The 19,861-nt window shown below is 46.7% G+C and overlaps 1 long non-coding RNA gene across 2 annotated transcripts in view; it reads left to right on the plus strand.

Annotated features, from left to right (window-relative positions):
* The window catches only part of LOC103668572, a 100,756-nt gene that overhangs the window by 53,291 nt on the left and 27,604 nt on the right, over positions 1-19,861 (plus strand). For both annotated transcript variants that reach the window (XR_570087.2, XR_570089.2), the window contains exon 8: positions 6,332-6,704. This is a non-coding gene — a long non-coding RNA (uncharacterized LOC103668572). The remainder of the gene's footprint in view (positions 1-6,331; positions 6,705-19,861) is intronic.

A 19,861-nucleotide genomic window follows, 5' to 3' on the forward strand; every position in this document is an offset into this window, starting at 1 on the left:
ACGTGGCTGAGATCCAGATACATCCCTTTTGACTCCAAAGTCGACCTCGGAGGATTTAAATAACATACCCAATTTCACCAGCTAGTAGGTGGCAGACCTGGGATTTGAACCTAGTTCCGTCTTACTTCAACACAAAGAAGAAGGGAAGAAAACCCGATGTGTGAAGGATACCAAAGAGCTCTGTTTCCGCTCATGCAGGAGACCGGTAGTATGTCTGAGACGTGGGGATTAGCTCACACGCTTCTAAAAGCACTGACCACACAAAGTCAGCATCGAACAGAGATGGGAGAAACGACAAGGATGGTGGATCATCCCAGTAGATCCCTAAAGGAACCTGCACAGCCATCCGTCTGATCACAGCAGATTGGGTAGGAGAGTGAAACAAGCCATCTGGTTTGGTGGCTGCTTTTCACAAAGAAACTGGGGCTTCAGATGGAAGTCCTCCTTCCTTCGCCCCGGGGAGACTTCATGTGGAGCTGCTGATGATCGGTGGGCTTTCAAGTCGAGTGGACTCTCTTGGGCACATATAGGCTGTTTTATGTCAGTTCCCACAAGAACCAGGTGGCGTGGGCAGGGCGGATGTTTTTGCTGGAGTTCACGGCGGGGAGCCTGGGAGCCCCGGAAATGACGCCCCTGTCGTGAGCAGGCAGCAGTGTCTGGACTCGGACCCCACACCTCCTTCTCAACCCGCGTTGCCCGCGACTGCCCAACAGAGCGTGGCTGGTTGAGAGGAGAAGGAAGGAGGAGGTCTCACTAAGGCCGTCTCGGAAAACTTGGTCAGGAGCAGAGGAGGCCAGCTCAGCCCAACCCACCCTGTTCGAGGCTTGTTTTCCACTTGAGAAAAAGCTGGCGAGACTGCAGAATATCTTCACAGCTGTTTATGGCTTCCAGTAACTTCCTCTAATCTTTCTCCATCTGCTTTTGCAGTGGGAAAAATCACTTTCTTCATGTGATGGGTCTTCAGTATCCCCTTCCCTACCTCCTCGGTACGGTACTCCAAATACTACACTAAATTACAGTGATTCATTATTCCTATTAAAACAAACAATATCCCCAAATTACCCAGCAAACTAAACAATTGTGAACAGTAAATTCAAACAGTAAAACATGGGCACATATTGGGTAAATGTTATTTTCCCGAACAAGAAAGGCTTTCGGCAAAGTGTTTAACTTGAATACAACAAAAGGCAATTTAATTTAGTAATACAGCTGGGTGAAAAATGGAGACCTCGGGTTTAATAAGAAGGGGGAAAAGACACGCATACATCATCCAAAAGGATAATTATGAGAAACTATTTTGTATGATCCTGCTAAATCAAAGCTTCTAATGCTTTCTTACTTCTGTCAAAATAGGGAGATTTAAGGCCTTAAAAATGGGAATTTTGCAGACTTCACTGCCAAGAAAAAATGATTTGTCTCTTGATAAATTACTATTGGGCTTTATACTTGGGAAAAAATACACTTACATTGAAATAAATGCCAAGGTATGGCTAGAGAATTTATATTATCCGTTCATATCTATCACTGGATTGGTGAGGAGACAGCAGTCCCATTTAAAACATCTCCTGGCTTGCTGACAGAGTGCCACGGAGACAAGATGAACACCTCTGGCAAATGGCGGGGGGGAGCAGGTGCAGCCCCCCCGGGAGTCTTCACAGATCTGGCAGTGGGATGTTTTTTTCTTTTTCTTCCTGGAACACAAACTTTTTAGCCTCTCTGGAGTCTACGTTTCGAGAAGGACCCCCCCAATATGGACACGTGTCTTTTCCGGATTCTGCACATTTCTGTGGGTTCTTGTGCATGTCCGAGACAAACTTGTCTTCCAACACAGAAGGACAACGGGGATAAAGGGAAAGAGGAACGCCCCCCATCTGTCAGGTATGAGGGGTCCGGCAAGGGCTGGCAGCGTGATTCTTTGTTGTCTCCATCAAAGGCTTGCTGAATAGAGAAATGGTAATAACAACATCGGAGAGAGAACGTTGGCCATTGAGGTAGGGACGCAGACTCCAAGCTTCTCTTCTTTTACCGCTTGTGAAACTTTTGGCAAAAGGCAATGCCGGGCCTTTCCTTTCCCCGTCTGCGACATGGCTGTTTTGGACAAGCAACGTTTTCCTCTCGAATATTTTTGCACAATACTTCCTTTCAGACACACTTTTATATAACATTGCATTTTGTTGTGCAGATAAAAGTCCAGGTAGAGGAGAGCGCTCCTCCTTTTCTCACCTTCTGGGGACCCCTAAGTAACTCCCTAAGCTCTAGGGCTTCCAGGAACGCACTCTGAAAAATCGCGAAGTAAAAATACTTCCTAAGGATTCGTCCTGTTTGACCACGCCATGGTTCTGGGGTTGATCTGCTTCTGAACAATTAACTGAGGCTGTGAACAGGCTCAGACAGCTTTGCCAGGTGTTCTTGCCTTCCGTGGTGGTGACGTGTGTGTGTTTGGGGGGGAGCTTCCTGACAAATGCCAGGTTTCCAAGACATAATAGCCGTGGCTCGCAGTACGGTCCACCCCCTTCCTTAGGCCGAGATGAAAATATACAGTAGAACCCTGGGAGCTGTTTAAAAAAATCCAAGTAAGAATTATCATCCAAATATTTGTCTTCAGAATTTGGAGCGTGCTACACTTGCAGAAGGCTTATGACTAGTGTTTATCCATCCCATATTCCAGTAAGTTCTAGAGCAGTTTCTTTCCCAAACGAAAAAATGCAAAAACATAACGTTTCAATCTTCTAATAGCTGGATTCTGACTCATCTGCTACAAAAGTAAATAAATGAACAAACTAAATGCTTTGGGGAAAGAAGGTTTTTGATTTTTTTTTTTTTTTTTTTGGTCTCTCTTGGCACTTAGAAAAAGGCACCACTATTTTTAAGCCGAAGGTTTTTCTTTTTTTTTTTTTTTTTTTTTAAAGATTTTATTTATTTATTTAACACAGATAGAGACAGCCAGCGAGAGAGGGAACACAAGCAGGGGGAGTGGGAGAGGAAGAAGCAGGCTCACAGCAGAGGAGCCTGATGTGGGGCTCGATCCCAGAACGCTGGGATCACGCCCTGAGCCGAAGGCAGACGCTTAACCGCTGTGCCACCCAGGCGCCCCAAGCCGAAGGTTTTTCTAACATGCCCCGATCAATTTCCATCTGAGTAACACCCATTTAAAAGGTTTCCATGCTAAATCTTTTTTGTAGTTTACAGAGTAGTACACATTTCACAAAGCACTTTTTAGTTTATAAGCATCATTTACAATAGACTTTATAAGTTGCTGCACCTTTTCCAAGGTACTTTACAGTTTGCAAAGCCGTTTACGGTTTACAATAAGCCACTTTATCATCTCAAAAGTATTTGGCATTTTCTAAAACCCTGTTGCCATTACAAGGCACTTTGCAGCTTACCAAATGCCTTGCAATTTGTAAAACGATTCCAAGCCCATAACCACGTTGAGTTTTAGCAGACGCTGGTGACATAATTGTGTCTTTCTTTGATGATTATAAGGATCACGCTGGGCGTCAGAGTCATAATTGTGAACTTGCCTTTACTGAACACAGACCGAGTGTCCCACAGATACTCGTTATTGTCTGATTGATTAAGAATATTATTGCTCTGAAGTGATATAACCAATGAAGTCCTGAAAATTTGGTCTTGATCACTGTTCTCTATGGGGAGATGGTCTTACCCTCCAGGGATATTTGGCGATATATGGAGACATATTGGGTTGTCGCAACTGGGGGAAGGAATTCTACTGGCATCTAGTGGATAGAGGCCAGGGATGCCACTCAGCATTCTACAGTGCACATCACAGCCCCCACAACAAAGTGATAGCCAGTCCTTAATACCAATAATGCCAAGGTTCAGAGGCCCTGGTCTTTTTTTTTTTTTTTAAAGATTTTATTTATTTATTTGACAGAGACAGCTAGCGAGAGAGGGAACACAAGCAGGGGGAGTGGGAGAGGAAGAAGCAGGCTCCCAGCGGAGGAGCCTGATATGGGGCTGGATCCCAGAACGCCGGGATCATGCCCTGAGCTGAAGGCAGACGCTTAATGACTGTGCCACCCAGGCGCCCCTAGAGGCTCTGGTCTTGATAAAGGTTAGACCCTCTGATAATTTCATGCTCCTTATCTCCTGCGTTGGAAGGATGCTTTCAGTTGCAAGTAACAGGGAACAGCCTCAGATTGGCTTAAACATTTTCTCCATTTATCATTTCACCTAACTGGAAATCAAGAGCCAAGTTCACGGTACAGGGCTGGATGATGAAGGTGCTGACCCATGGTATCAAGGACTCGGATTCTGTGCTTTTCTCTGATCTGTTCAGCGTTTGCTCATCCTGAGGCTGATTCATGGCTGTCAGCGGCAATTGAGGTGCCTGCCCTTGTTCATATTCAGAGGCAAAGAAGCTGACCTTTCTCTCCCAGGATCCCAGAAAGACCCTTTCTGTGTAAACAGACACCCACATTATACAGTGACTCGCTTAACTGAAGAATGCATGCGGAGTGCCGAGGACAGAGCCTTTTCTGCAGCTGATGCTCAATGTTCATCAAACGTTCCCCTCCCCACCTCCATCCTTTCTTGGGTACTAACTTCCGGCCGATAACTAGGGATTTTGAAAGAACAAAAACATTAAAAAATAATCACTTGTTAGTCCCCCCGGAAAAGGTTCCTGTGAATCAGCTGAGCAGGTTTACGCAGAGAAATTCACACTGTTTCCCGGCCTGGGATTCTGGACCGTAAATCCTTCCCCAACATGTAACATGTGCATGCATACACAGACTCTACCTCTTGCAAATTAAAACTCATACATATCTTGCCAAAGCGTTTCCGACATGGAGCCTCAGCGTTGAGAGCCATAGGCAAGTTCTGTGTCTCCCGCACTGATGCGTATTACTGGCCGGGGAGGTTGCAAAGCCCAGAACTCAATGACTCGTGAGCAGACCTCCAGGTTCTGGGCAAGGCTCACTCTCCCTTGTCTAGAAAACCTTATCTGTAGGAGGTCCCTTATTTGGGGACATGCGACTTGAGAGCAGCTTCTACACTAAGGTGAAGAATGATGCATGTTGTGGAATCCTCACCATCCGTCAGGTGCTCTGATGGGCTTTCACGTTTGCTCTGGAGACACCGCTGAGCTGCAGGGCTCGCCCTGCCTGCTCTGTGATGAGGAGTGGGGCTAGCGGGTGCGCGTGAGCACTAGCCCTCAGCGGCTCCAGTTACAAGTGAGCCAGACTCAGAGCTCTTATTCTGACGCTCCCAGTGGGGCTCCCAGACGGTCCTGTGAGCTCGTTCTCTCCAATTACTATTTCCCCGCAAGTATCACCTGCTCCATTCAGCCTGATCCCTTAGTTCTATAAGCTTTATGTATTTCTAGATTAGAGAATCTGGAATATAGCAGGTATGAAAAAGCAACAGACTTAGGTCTTCACTGTGACTCTATCACCTCGGGACCATGGACAAATTGCCTATTCAGTGAGATTCAGTTTCTTTGTCCAGAAAATGATGATAATACCGCCTTGTGGAATAGATGTTGAGTGTTAAATAAGATAATTATTCATTGTACTTAGCTTGGTGCCTTTATATAGAAGGTGATTAGTGAAGTTATTAATTTTCCTTGGCTTTTTTTAACCTGCCCACATTGACTTCCCTTCTATATGTTCATTTCTGCGTTATTTTAAGGCAGGTGCCCTTTATTTCTCCTGTAAATCCCTCAAAGTCTGCATTGTTTCCAATTCCATAGCCTCCTAGCTCATTGTATTTTTCCTTTAGCACTGATCCCAGTTTTCATCTTTGCCACTTTGTGGAATTAACTGCGTAGTATTTGTTCCCTTTGGTAGATTGTAATTTGCTGGAGAGCAGAGAACATGTCTATCTTCCTCATGTGCACCTCAATATTCCTCATACCTACAACACTTTCTGACATCTAATAAGTGCTAAGTAAATATTAGATGAGTAAATGATTGACTGGATAATTGAGATGAATTGCATACTTCTTAGTACCAGGCACTGTGCTAGGTTCCTTACGCAAGTAGCCTCACAACACCTGGATACCCTGGCACTATTACTACATTCCTATTTCCTGATGAAGAAATGGGGGCATAAGGAGGTAAGGCAGCATGAGGAAACAGCATGTCTAAGCAGAAGCAGAGTTGGGATTTGAATTTTTGTTGCCTGACTCCAAGCCCAACTCCTAACCATTATCATGACACCTTCTGTTCCAAGATGGCAGGCAGTGGACGTCAATCATGGGTTCAGGGCTTGGGTAATTTGACCATTGGATTATCCTGCTTTAAATTATTGGGAGTTGCCCAAACAGGATTCAGAAAATATGAATCCCTTTCTTTCTTTTCAACAGCTATTCCTGTCACGATGTCCTTTGATCTTCACATAAGACTTTGCCCTGTTGATGAAAAAATGGGACACAGCAGGAGTAAGCGGTTTTTGCCCAAGGTCACTCATCTAGTCACTGATGTGGAAACAGAGCTGGAGACGCCTGGAACAATCAGCGGAGTAAATCACACCAGGTCACTGCAGTCAGCCAGGCCTCCCCTCCCGCCTCCTGGTTTTGGAGGTGAGCACGATGTCGGTCTGCCTTAGAGGTGGCTGAGGATGAGCCTGCTGCTGTGGAAATGTCCCAGAGTCGGGCCTGGATTCCGGAGGCAGCCGCATGACATGGATCTGAGTTCACGGCAACTATGGGCTGAGTCCTGTTTATCCATCTGAACGAGGTAAGATTGGGTGTTTTCTAAAGACTTCAGTGGGATGTATTCATGCAACAGGTATTTCCTGAGTGCCCTACTAAGACGTCATCTGCCTTGCTCACCTCTGTGCTCCTTGTCCTTGGCGCAGTTTCTGATCCATAGTAAGCGCTAAGGACTGTGAATGCTTGTGGTGGGAGAAGACAGTGGGCTGCACCTCGCCAGCCCCTTGAGGTGCCCTTGAGCTGGCAGAGAGAAGTCACCTGCTAATGACCCTGCCCTCTGCCAAGTCCTTTCACTGAAGTCATCCCAGAGTGCTTTGGTTGCTCTGAGGAGGTGCAATTAATCCAGTTTTGGGAATGGACAGGCATTTAGGGAGGCCTTCTTGTAGGAAGTGACCTCTTGTTGCCAACACCTTTAGGAGGCCTGGAGGCAAGTGGGGAGAGGAGATGTGTAAGTGCAGGGCAAAGCTGAGGGGTGGGGAAGAAACCGGAAGGTTGTTAAGTTAAGGGAATGGAATGTAGTTCAGTTGGGCCTGGGGCTGAACGTTCTGGTAGGGCAGAGGGGGCAGCGGGTCTGCAGAGTCAGGTAACTCTCCTTGTGGAAGCCGGAAGGCCGGTTTGGGGCTGTGGATGTGGTGTGGAGAAAGGTTTCGGCAGGAGGGCTGGCATAAGGAGAAGGGGACTGAATGAAAGGAAGACATGGAACGGGCCTTTTGAGCTCATGTGCTGTATTCGAAGATTGTAGGGCCTGCGGGGAGGAGCCGAGAGAGCTCATTTGAGGGCAGATGCAGAGCTAAGGCTCTGGGTTTCTGGTCCCTCTGTGCGTCCCCGCGGCAGGGGCAGAGAGCACCCACCTGGCAGAGGCAGGCGGACCGCTCAGCCGGAGGCCGCCTGCTCCCCCCACCTCCGGTCCTGGGCTCTGGCTGGTGGCCACCTGCTGCCGACAAGGCCTCTTCCTGCCTGCTAGCTGCACATTCCACGGCCCCTCCTGCCCTCATGGCAGGGGGCTGACACCGCTCATCCTCTCCCCACCACTCTGATCAACACGGCTGATCTCACCATTTCCTTAAGTGGTGTCTTTGCCTTTTAATTTATTTCCTTGACCCCCTCCAGTTCTAAGGCAAACTCTCTGTCAATAGAGATTGTTCCCAGGGATTAGCTTTGGCTCTTCTCATTATCAGTTTGGAAGCAAAAGGCCCCAAAGCATTTTCCATACTGAGAAGACCAAGCGGTACACACAGGAAAGAGCCCTGGGGCGGCAGGCAGGACTCGGTGCACCTGTGACCTTGAGCAAGTCAGTCAAGCCTCCTCGGCTGTCTGCGGGAGAAAAGGAAATCGCATTTACTGAGCCCTGGTATCCGGGCAGTACTGTGTTCCTTCCTCTGTGCTCTCACTGCTTCTTAAACACATTCTTGTTACAGAGAACGTTTGTTCATTCGTTCGTTCGTTCATTCTTTCATTCTTCATTCTCTAGATGTGTAAGATTAATTGTTCTGTGGTCATCTGACTCTGTTAGTCTGCAAGCACTGGGTGGGGTGGTGGCGCAGGACTACTTTTATTTTAAATGAATCACTGTATTCCCGACACAAGGCTAGCACATCGTAGGCACCTAATGTATGGTGAACGAACGACTGTGTGTCCTACTTGGGAGGCCAACAGCCTGGCCTCACACAAGACTGTGACTGTTTAGCTCTGGGACCTGGAACGAGTCCTCGAGCCTCTCTGAGCCTCGTCTCCAGAAAAAGGGGGTGCAGATGGTGCCCGTGCATAGGTACGTGCTGAACAGCTTGCTTTCTGACAAGGCGGGTGGCGAGGACGAAGGCTATTTTAGCATCACAGTGCATGAGGTCATGTGGGGAGAGGTGGTCGGTTATGAAGAAGGGAAACTTTGTTTGCTGGCACGATGGCCACTGCGGACCGTCTGAGACGGGAGCACCCTCTTCTCGAGGACTGCTGTCCTCAGCAAGGACCTTCTCCCAGGGCCAAGACCCCCGTGGCTTTGGTATATGGTACTGGGATAATAGAAGAAGAGGGGGAGAGAAAGAGGCAAGTGGACGCCCCTTGGAGGCTGATTCTCTGGGGACTCAGAGGAGCTTCAAGAGACGGGTGGAGACCGGGTGTACGTAGCTGCTGGGTTTTGTGAGTATTTGTGATTGGCTGTTGGTTTGCCTGTTTCTTGCTGGAAAGACCATACTCACATCCTGCTTAAGAAGTTGCAAATTCAGGGGCGATGCGTGTGAAATATCTTAGATGGTGGCTGAGTACATAGACTTACTCGTACGCTACAGTGAGTATTTCAAGGGGCCCCCAGGACAGACATCCTCCAAGACACCCTCTCTCCTGGGAAAACTGTAGATGCCTAGGCCCTTCTTAGGGAATACTATTAGGATGGTTTGTAGGAAAATAGATAAACGTCACTTCAGTATTTCTAAAAATACACTGTATTAGTCAGGGTTCCCCAGAGAAATAGAACCAATGGGATGTATCTAAAAAACCAATTGGTTCACATGCTTGTGGAGGCCAGGAAGTCTGAATCTGCTGTCTGTGAGCTGGAGAATCATGAAAGCTGGTGGTATAATTCACTGAGTCCAAGCATTCCAAAACCAGGGGCGCCTCTGTCCGAGGGCAGGAAAAGACAGCTGATGTCTCAGCTCAAGCAGAGAGAGCAAATTTGCCCTTCCTCTGTCTATTTCTTCTGTCCAGTCCTTAGTGGATTGGCTAACGCCCACCTGCACTGGAGAGCACCATCTTCTTTCCTCACTGATTCAAACCCCAATCTCGGTGAGGGGAGACACCCTCAAAGACATCTCCAGAAACAATGTTTTACCAGCCATGTGGGCATCCCTTAACCCAGTCAAGCTGACGCACCAAGTTAACCGCCACACACGCGTTCTGCAAAGTGAAATCCATCAGACAGTTGGGATGGGGATTCCGGGGTGCAGGAGAGCGCTCACACAGTGAAAAATGAGAAATAGACCTTCCTACTTCACAATGGCCCCTCGGAAGGACACCCAAGTCCCCCGCCTGGAGCATCTTTCATTGTTATCTTAAACGACATACATACAGCTCCGTCAAAGCAGAGAGAAACTTCTCTGTGGCTGACACATTTCACAGGGAGAAATGGATTTTAAAACTGTTTTCAACTAACAAATTGACAGTCTTAGCCTTCCCTCACCCAGGACGCACTCCCTGGAGTGAAGCATGGGGAGGCGGTGGATGAGGGATGATAAAATCTAATCCACTGCTTACAGAATTTGAGAGAGAGGTTTTCTAATCACCCACTAGAGGGTTCCCCCTCCCGACCCAATTTCCTCCTAAATCACATACTAGAGGTCAGAGAAAGGGGTGATGAGCTGTCCACCACGAGGTGGTTGAAAAGGCCTGATTCCATTCCATCAGAGCAGTGTCAGAGTTTATAAATTGTCGTGTCTGTCTCTACAAAAAGGGATAAAGTCTACCGTCTCACAAAAGAAATGCATGTTTTCAACTTAGATTTATCATCTTTAATATTCTTGAAGAGTGGGAGAGAGACAGAGGCAGAGAAAGGTGCGGATGGCAGGGGAGAAAGGGGTGCAGCAGGACAACTGACAGGTGTAAAATAGGACTGCCCTTCCTTCCGCGGAGACCAGGAGAAGGGGAACGTGGAGTTATGGAGGGCAGGCTCTGCCGTCTCACCGTGGGGCTTCAAACTCGGGCTTTGCCACGCTGTGAATGTATGTGAGTTACTTCAGCTCTCTGAATGTCCTCATCTTAGAAATGGGGACAATGATAGGATGGATGAATCTTTGAAGAGTTTGCTGAGAATTGTGTGCATTAATGCCATCAGCATTGGGCACAATGCCCAGCACCTTCTAGTGCTATTTCAGGATTGGCTCGGTCATACAAAGCCCATGGAGTGAGCTTCAGGCAAGAGAGCCTTGCCAGAAAAGTTAGGATTAGGGCGCTTCTATGGATGGAAGTCAAGGAGCAAAAAGTGTCACCATGACTTACTGGCTTTGGGAAATGAAAAGCTCACTTGCTTGGGCTCTCTCTCTTTCTCTCTCTCTTGTCCATCCGTCCTTCCTCCCTCCCTCCCTCCCTTCCTTTCTAAGACTTTATTTATTTGTTAGAGCGAGCACAAGCAGGGGGAGCGGCAGGCAGAGGGAGAAACAGGCTCTCTGCTGAGTCTCTCTCTTGTTTTTATTCTATTTCATCTCCTTTATTCTCCTTTCTTAGAAGATGAACTGTTTCCTTTCTGTGCCATTAAATGACCCTTCATGATGGTCTCAAAATGGCACCCTGCTGCCAACCAACCAGGGCAGGGGTCCCATCCTGAATTTCCAGGAGAAATCATCTGACGAGCTCAGCTGCGATCAGCTGTCCACTCCTGACCTAATCTCAAATCCCAGACAAAAGTACCGAGGATCAAGGGTTAGGGTTAACTGATAATGTTATACTCAGAGCTCTGGTGGGGGCTCAGAATCCTTAACACTCTAATAATCCTGATGGACGTGGAACCACATGGTGCTTAAGACCACAAGCTCCAGGCTCAGACTCTCTGGGTCCAAGCCCTGGCTCTGTCCTTCCCCAAATGAATGTCCTTGGGAGTGTACATTTCCCTGTGCCTCAGTATCCTCATGTATAAAAGGCACAGGGTAGCCATTCCTACCCCAGCGGGGTTAAGTGGGTTATAGGTGGCACGCAATAAATACTCAAGAGTAAACGCTTCATCGCTTAATTGTTACTGTTCTTGTGACCGTGAAAACATCGTATCTGGGAAAGACAACTTTGTAGAGTGAGCTGCAGCACAACACGGTAGACTCTTAGTGCAGAGATGCTTTACCAGCTTCCGAAGCCATCTTGTCCATCCTCCTGGGCAGGGTTTGGATTTACGAGTGCGCTAAATCTGAGTTTCCTGTTGACGGACACCCAGAGTGCCTTTCCCCTCTGGGGGGCACGTGCGGTGCTGGGAAACATCCTCAATCTGTCCTAACCACATGCAGCCTGATGCCACCCCGCCCTCCCGTCCCCCCTTATTTCCCCTGCTGTGGTGTGTATGTCAGTGGTGGGTGGTGATGGAAAATCAGGAGAGACAGAGCCCATTAGACAGAACTGCAGGCGGATAAGGTTTGCCAATTATGTTTTGTTTCTTTCTGCCTTCCCCGTGACTTTTAGGATATACGGATTCTTTCTGGCACTCCCCCTGGTTCTGTGCCTATAAAATAAGTTTAATAGCTGAATTTTCTTTAAGATAATCAGAGGCGGTATAATTTATGCATATGAATCCTATTGTAGCCAGATGTAATTTTGCTCGAAGTTGTGGCATTACAGTTAGAAATAGCTCTGCTGGCTGTGTTTTGTGGAATTTGCAATTTATTTAACAGTTGACTGAGCAGTGACCTCAGATAAAATAACCATAATCAAAGAGTAGTTTTTTAAAAAGAGATATAAAAACAAAGGTGGAGTGGGCTTTGGAGAAAGCCCCCAGTACCAATGAGCGAGAAGAGCAGGTGGTGAGGATCCCAAGGCAGGTGAACACGGCTTAGTTGGTGCAAATGGCAGAGGGTTCTTGGAGGGAGGAAGGGAGGGAGGGGGCAGACATCTTTGCTTTGGAAATTCCTCCCCTACCCCAGGGCTTTCTGTTTGGAGCGTCATATCCCTTTGATCATGAAAGAGCAAGATTATCTTTTGCATGGCTCCTGGAAGCTGTGATGTTTCTCATTCCTGGTGTCCGGGGATTGCACAGGAGAGGTCTAGAGGAAGCTGGAAGGGGCCAGAGGCTAACAGGATGAGACTGTGGCTTCTGTAAGAAGCGACCTCAACCTTTTCAAAAACCAGACACTCTTGTAGTTGGCTTCATTCCGTAGGAGGAGGAAAAGACGCCCTTCTCCATACAGCAAGCCTGCCTCTGCCTCTACCCCCGAAGCATTTTTTTTTAAATGGAAGAATGCTTGGCTGTAGTGCAAGACAGATGATGGGCTCTTTGCACCAGGGGATGGTGTTAATGTCCTCGCGCCCAGGCTGCCTCCTGCCACGGTCTGGACCCTTGGAATGGATTGTCCATCTTTGATGTTTCCTTCTTCCTGGATCCAAAGGGCCAGGGAGAGTTGAGGACCTGCTCATAGGAGCCATGCCTAATGCTTCAATGCATTCGCCATTAAGATCAGAGCACCGATGGGTCTGTTAGTGAAATGTTGCTAAAACTGAGTCCCCTTCTCTGTTCCCTGTGTGTCTTGCTCCCTCAGGAGCCTTGTGGAATCACAAAGTTCTTGGTCTTTTATCTGCACACGAAATGTCTAAATGTTTTCACCTAAATAATTTCAAGTCGTTGCTCAAAACCTGGCTCACCTACACCTCGCACTAGGAAAGCATGGCTTTTTTCCTGAAGAGCGAGTGAAACCCGCTTCTCCTGCGGTTCCATTACCTTCATATCACCTCTTTGGTGTTAGGCACGTTCATATTAGTTGTAGCTTTGCCTTATTGTCTGTGTATCCTCCAGACCCAGATGTTACCTTTGCATGTAGTTCAATATGTATTGTTCAATGAAGGCATACATACATGTTCTCTAGAACTTGTGATTGAGACCGATGTGCAGGGGGAGGCCGGGGGGGGGGGGCATTAGGAGGAAAGAGATAAAATCTCACTCCAGGAATCAAATACTTCAAGGTTGAGGAGAGTCAAAAATAAATATGCTGGGGCGCCTGGGTGGCACAGAGGTTAAGCGTCTGCCTTCAGCTCAGGGCATGATCCCGGTGTTCTGGGATCGAGCCCCACGTCAGGCTCCTCTGCTATGAGCCTTCTTCTTCCTCTCCCACTCCCCCTGCTTGTGTTCCCTCTCTCGCTGGTTGTCTCTGTCTCTGTCTAATAAATAAATAAATAAATAAAATCTTAAAAAAATATGCTAGCTAGTATAAATTGTATCTATGTTATATGCGTGGTATCTATTACCTGTCACTCTGCTCAGGACCTTACGTGTATCATCTCACTGAGTCCACACAGTGACACCACGCTGCGGCGACTGTTATTTCCTTACGTAACCGATGATGAAGCCGACTTGGAAACGTCACACAGGGAGTAGGTAGCAGGCCCACGCTTGGAACCTCTGGGTTCTGGAGTTTGTACTGGTTTTTTTCTCTTTTGGCTTTTTAAATACGTATATATTTTTTTAAAATTCTGGAATATCCTACGTATGCACAAGAGTACAGAGAATAAAACAATAAACACTCATATGCATACACCTGCCATACAAATTTTGACAGCTGTTCACATATTTTTTCTAAAGTTAGCTTTTACACATCCCCTTTCAATTCTTTCCTCTGTCATAGTCAGGATCCTGAACTTGTCTACTGTTTCTCTCCTTTCACGTTTTTTTTTTGTTTTTGTTTTTATATTGTCATGGCTTGACTATGGAGCCCGCAATATTAAATGATATTTTTGAGTTTTTAGATATTTATGTAAATGGGATCCTACTATATTCATGGCTTTACAGCTTAGCCATGTTATTTCTCTTAATTTAGTACATTTTTTAAATAAAATTTTGGACTAATTTTAGATTTACAGAAAAGTTGAGAAGATAGGATACAGAGTAGTTCCCATATACTCCTCACTCGTGTTTCCCCATTATTAACATCTTACATTGCTATGGTGCCTGGTTAGAACTAAAGAAATCACGCTGGCACACTATGATTAACTAAACTCCAGACTTTATTTGGATAGCCCTGTTTTTTCTATCAATGTTCCCTTCTGTCCCGGGATCCAATCCAGGACATCACATTGTGTTTAACTGTCACATTTCAATGTCCTCCTGGTTCGGACAGTTTCTCCTTCCCTGTTTTTCATGACCCTGACAGTCTTTTTTTTTTTTTTTTTAAGATTTTATTTATTTATTTGAGAGAGAGAAAGAGCACATACAAGCTCAAGGGGAGGGTGCAGGGAGAGGGAGAGAGAATCTCAAGCAGACTCCCTGCTGAACGCAGAGCCTGATTGATGCAGGGCTCTGATCTCACGACCCTGAGATCATGACCTGAGCTGAAATCAAGAGTCAGATGCCTAACTGAGCCACCCAGGCACCCCCATTCATGACCCTGACGGTCTTGAGGGGTACTATGCAGGTGTCCTGTAGAATGTCCCCCAGTCTGGGTTTGTCTGATGTGTTCTCATTACACTGGGGCTATGGGCTTTGGGAAAGACCACAGAGGTGAACTGCCGTTCTCATCCCCTCATGTCAGGGCGTTTGTGACATCTGCATGACCTCTCTGGTGATGTTGACCTGATTCACTTGGTGCAGGGGGCGTCTGTCAGGTTTCTCTGTGGTACAGTTACCACTTTCCGCTTTCCGTGCTCTGTTGCTTGGAGGCAAGTCAGTAGGTCCAGTCTACACTCAAGAGGTGAGGGTTTTAAACTCCATCTCCTCGAGAGGTGGGGGTCGATATTCAATAGAATTCTTCCACCATGCAAATTTTTCTCTTCTCTCCCATTTATGTATTTATTCAACCATTTATTTAGATCTGTACGGAGTCATGCATATTTCTTTCATGCTTTGCGTTACAATCCACTACGACGGGATTTATTTTGTGGTCCCAATCGTTCCAGCTTCGCCCACCAGGAGCTCTTGGAAGTTGAGTCCTTTGTGCTGTTGCCACTGCCCCCTCCTTGCATTTTTTTGGCGCACTTCCTTACCTTCTGGCAGTACAAGATGCCCCAGCTCCTCTTTTACGTTCCTTCTAGGCCATTTCTCCATGGATCATTTTTCTCGCCCCAGATTTTCTTCATTGTGGTAAAATACACATCACCTTCAATTTTCCATCGTAACTATTTTAAGTTATATCACCGCGTTGTGCCACCATCACCACGGGAGGTTAGATGCATTCCTTTGGACAGCCGTATGCTACACTATCATTGGAACGTAGCCCATGCATTCATTCTCCTCGTGGTGGAGACAGGGAGGCAATGCTAACATCAGACATCTTTGTACCTGATCCTACACGTGCATCATCAGGAGCTTCTCCTGAGTCTAGTTCCAGAAGCACTAGATGCTGGGATGTGAGCAATGAACATCTTCGAATATTCTAGGCACTGCTAGATTTGTCTGCAAAGTAACATGCAGTTTCTACTCTCACCAGCCCCTGAGCCTGCATTTCTGCACACCCTTGCTGACCCTTGCTGTTACTTTGCCTCTCAGAGGGGTGGGTATCTTGTTTCCATCTGCATTTTTCTGCTTATGTAGCAGCGTGAGCTCCTTTCCACCAATTTACTGGCCACTCAGGCTTCCTCCTCTGTAAATTGCCTCCACTCGTGTTGGGTTGTTCATCTTTTCTTATTGATCTGTAGGACTTCTTTATATTCTGGGGGGAAATCCACTCTTGGTTTTATGTGTTGCAGATCTCTTCTCCCAGCTGTGGCTTGTATTTCAACTTTTCTTTTGGTATTTTATTTTGTTGTCATACAGACCATTTTAAAGATTTTCTTTTTGCCTATCGGCCTTTAATCCATTCAGAATAGAACATTTTATATGATGGGAACTGGGGATCTAATTTTATTTGTCTTCCACACTGTTTTTACCTATATGTTGTTGATTCTAAGATGCGCTTTCTACCGTCATATTTGCCCCCTCTGAAATCGTGCTGCATATTACTATCCCTGCAATGTCATACCATTTTTTCCGTCTTAACGATGTGTAGAATAGTCTGTGTCTTACAATCATTGGCATCTCAGATTCAGTGAATTGTACACATAATCAAGGTTTATCCCAATTCTTGATACCTGGTAGGATAGAACTTCTATTCCCCTTGCCCTGGCAATGACCGATCTCTTAATGTTTCACGTGAGTGTTAGAATCACTTTGTCAAATGCTGAGAACGACTCATAGTTTTGTTGTTCTTTTTTAATTCAAATTTCAGTAGCCCTAGAGAGTAGTAGTTGATTTGGGGGTAAGTCGTTATGGTTCAGATATTTTGTCAGGCCGGGACGCCTGGGTGGCTCTGTCGGTTAAGCGTCTGCCTTCAGCTCAGGTCATGATCCCAGGATCCTGGGATCGAGTCCTGCATTGGGCTCCTTGCTCAGCGGAGTGTGTGCTTCTCCCTCTGCCTCTGCCTGCTGCTCCCCCTGCTTGGGCACCTCTCTCTCTCTCTGACAAATAAATAAATAAAATCTTAAAAAAAAAAAAGATATTTTGTCAGGCCTAAGCTGGTGAAAGGGTTGAGGTCCCCAGGTTAAGCAGTTGGATCAAGTGACAAGGGGGTGCAGTTCCAAACCCAGGATTTTATTTGGGTTTCTTTTTCCTCCAAAGTCTCAACTCTTTCTTTGAGGGCATATCCCGATTGCTTGAAATAAGCCACCCCCCGGAACAATGAGACCCCGTGGCTGGTGGTGTCTGCACTGTGGCTAAGTGGCCACCTGATAGACAGGATTCTTCCTTCGGGGTAGACATGAACTCTTAGGCTCTTCTGAGAGTAAAACTCCATGGGCATCAGGGAGCACAGTGTGATTCCAAGGCTGGAACAGGAGGTGGAAGCGAGATGCTCCTGCTTTATAACTTTGCCTGGGGCCAGCCCTGAGCTAGGAGGAGAAGAATGAAATCTGCCCAGGTTTTCACTCACTTCTTGTGGCTCCTGGGGAGGCCAATGGTTGTCCTCATTCCTCTTCAGCATGGATCTCCTCTTCTCACCCCAAGTACTGGGAAAGTTTAAAGTAGGAATGGGCAGATAATAGCCTGCAGGCGAAATCCATAGGCTGCGTGTTTCTGTAAATAAAATTTTATTGGACTACAGCCACCCCAGTGGTTGACATATTGTCTATGACTGCTTTTGGGCTGCAACCCCACCGCTGAGTGGTTGTGAGGGAGGCCACACGAACTGCGAAGTCGAAAGCACTTATTCTCTGACTCTTTATGGGAAAAAAAATAGAGTCAAATCTTTGTTTAAGGGAAGAGACTGTTAACACAAAGCCTATTTGTTCCCTGGATTCCAAAACTTAGGGTTGCCTTTATGCTTCGTTCTTCTGTTTATGATATAGATTTTCCTTTTGGGGGGGGAATAGGTTAGATGGCCCACTTAGTTATGGCTCTGAACAGAAATCAGGAAGTATGGTGGGTGGGCTAACTCCCCCTCCAAGGGAAAATGGACCCCAGCAACATGCCTTCGCTTTCTTTGGGTTTGAGGCTTTCCTTTGGAAATTATCTGTGGAAGGGGCAGCCGGCATGAAGGCTGAAGATAGAGCAGGGAGAGAGAATTTCAGGGAAACTCTCTGGCAGAGCTAATTTTCTCTTCCCCAAGCTCAATGTGGGAGGACATCAGTGGCGAGTTATTACAGTCCTTTATTAGAAACTCCTGTAGGTCAGCTAAGCGATTGGGAGGGGAGGGGCAACATGGAACTTCTGATTGTTTGTGACCAAGTCATTGGCTTTTGATAAGAACTCTCTCGGTTCTGCTGCTTTCTCTACCCCAGTCTACTTGTTTCCATTTCTTCATCATCCAACCTCTTTCTTCTAATTTGAAGAGTATGGGGGCCAAGGCTCTGGACTATGGACAGTTCTCTGCCCTGTGAACAGCAACAGTTACTATGGATAGACCCCCGAAGTGTTGCATGCGGACCACTAATAGAGCTGTCAGTTTTAGATGGCTAATAGATCGAAAAAGTAATAATACCATTGAGATGTTATAGAGATAACATTTGAAAATAGAAATCTGAAAAATAACCCTGGCATATTGAACTGAGATTTGAGTCGTACTGCTTGGATAAAGTCAACAGCCTGATACTAATAACAACCGCTGTGGGGGGCTGAATAATGAGCCCCCCCCCCAAATATGTCTGCATCCTCATGTCTGGAACCCATGGATATGCTCCGTTATGTGGCAAAAAGGACTGTGCAATTGAGATTAAGTTAAGGATCTCCAGATGGGGAGATCATCCTGGGTTATCTGGGTGGATCTCAGTGTTAATCACAGAGGTGCTCATACGAGGGAGGGAGGAGGGCCAGAGTTTGAGGAAAGGAGATGTATAATGGAACAAGAGAGGACAGACAGATGGAGAGAGATCTGAAGATATTACACTACTGACATTGAAGATGCAAGGGGCCATGAGCCAAGGAATTCAAGCAGCCTCTGGAAGCCGGAGAAGACAAAGCCATGGATTCCCCCCATGCGGAGCCCTGCCAACAACTTCACTTCAGCCGAGTGAACCTCATTGCACAGCTCTGAGCTCTGGAACTTGCAGATGCTATATCTGTGCGGCTTGGAGCCACTCGATGTGTGGTGGCCCATCCCAGCAGCTATAAGAAACAAATACAGCGGGGAATGGGGAACCGGCCCTTGCCATGTGCCTGGCATTTTACTACCAGTGACGTCTGATTCCCCTTCACAAGTACCTGGCCAGCAAGGAATGAGTATTTCCCTTTTGTGGATGAGAACTTTGAGACTCTGGGAGGGAGTAGGCAATCTCAGTTCTGAGTGGTTTGCTCAGAGCTGGACATTTTCCAACAGGACATGACCAGGTATCTCCACTGTTGTTGACTCGTGGCATGGTGAGAAGGTTGAGGGACCGGAGGACGGGTAATCAGGTATTGTCCTCGGTTGGGTGACCTTCTAATGTCCGTCTTTGTCTTGGCCACAGTCTTCTTGCCCACCTGGAAAGAAGGCGTGGGTGAAGTGACATTCACTCCTCCATAAGTCCTTGGGGGACTTCCGCAGGACATTTCCTGTTCACCCACAGTTGTGGCCACCAACAGGGGACTCCATCACCACCTCAATCCGCAACCCCCTTTTAGTTTTGAACATTGAACACAGGCTTTTCCGTGGGAGGAAAGCAGCTTTAAAAATTTCAGCCACAAAGTGTTCAGTTTAGAGGCAAAGAGTGAAGAGAAACCTGCAGAAATAAACCTGTGACTGAGGAAACTAGGTCTCTCAGAAATATATTTATCTTGTTAGTGTTACTGGAGAATATTTGCATAGCAGGAAAAAGAGCTTTTAACCTGCTTCCTTATCTCACCTTCTTACTGTAGAGAATATTTTCCCCCTGAAGGTGTATCTCGCTATTGAATCTGGCGTTTAAAGGAAATGTCATCAGGACCTGTGATGAAAATTGAATTTTCCCAATGCCTAAGGATGACTTTCTTTAACTAACTTAGCAGACTTCCGACCCGAAATGGAGGCAGACCTTCTAGTTTGCCTTGGATCTGCTATTCTCTCCCTGTTTCAGCCTCTTTGAAGG

The sequence above is a fragment of the Ursus maritimus genome, unplaced genomic scaffold (genome assembly GCF_017311325.1).
Source record: "Ursus maritimus isolate PB19 unplaced genomic scaffold, ASM1731132v1 scaffold_2, whole genome shotgun sequence".
In the NCBI taxonomy this organism is placed as follows: domain Eukaryota; kingdom Metazoa; phylum Chordata; class Mammalia; order Carnivora; family Ursidae; genus Ursus; species Ursus maritimus.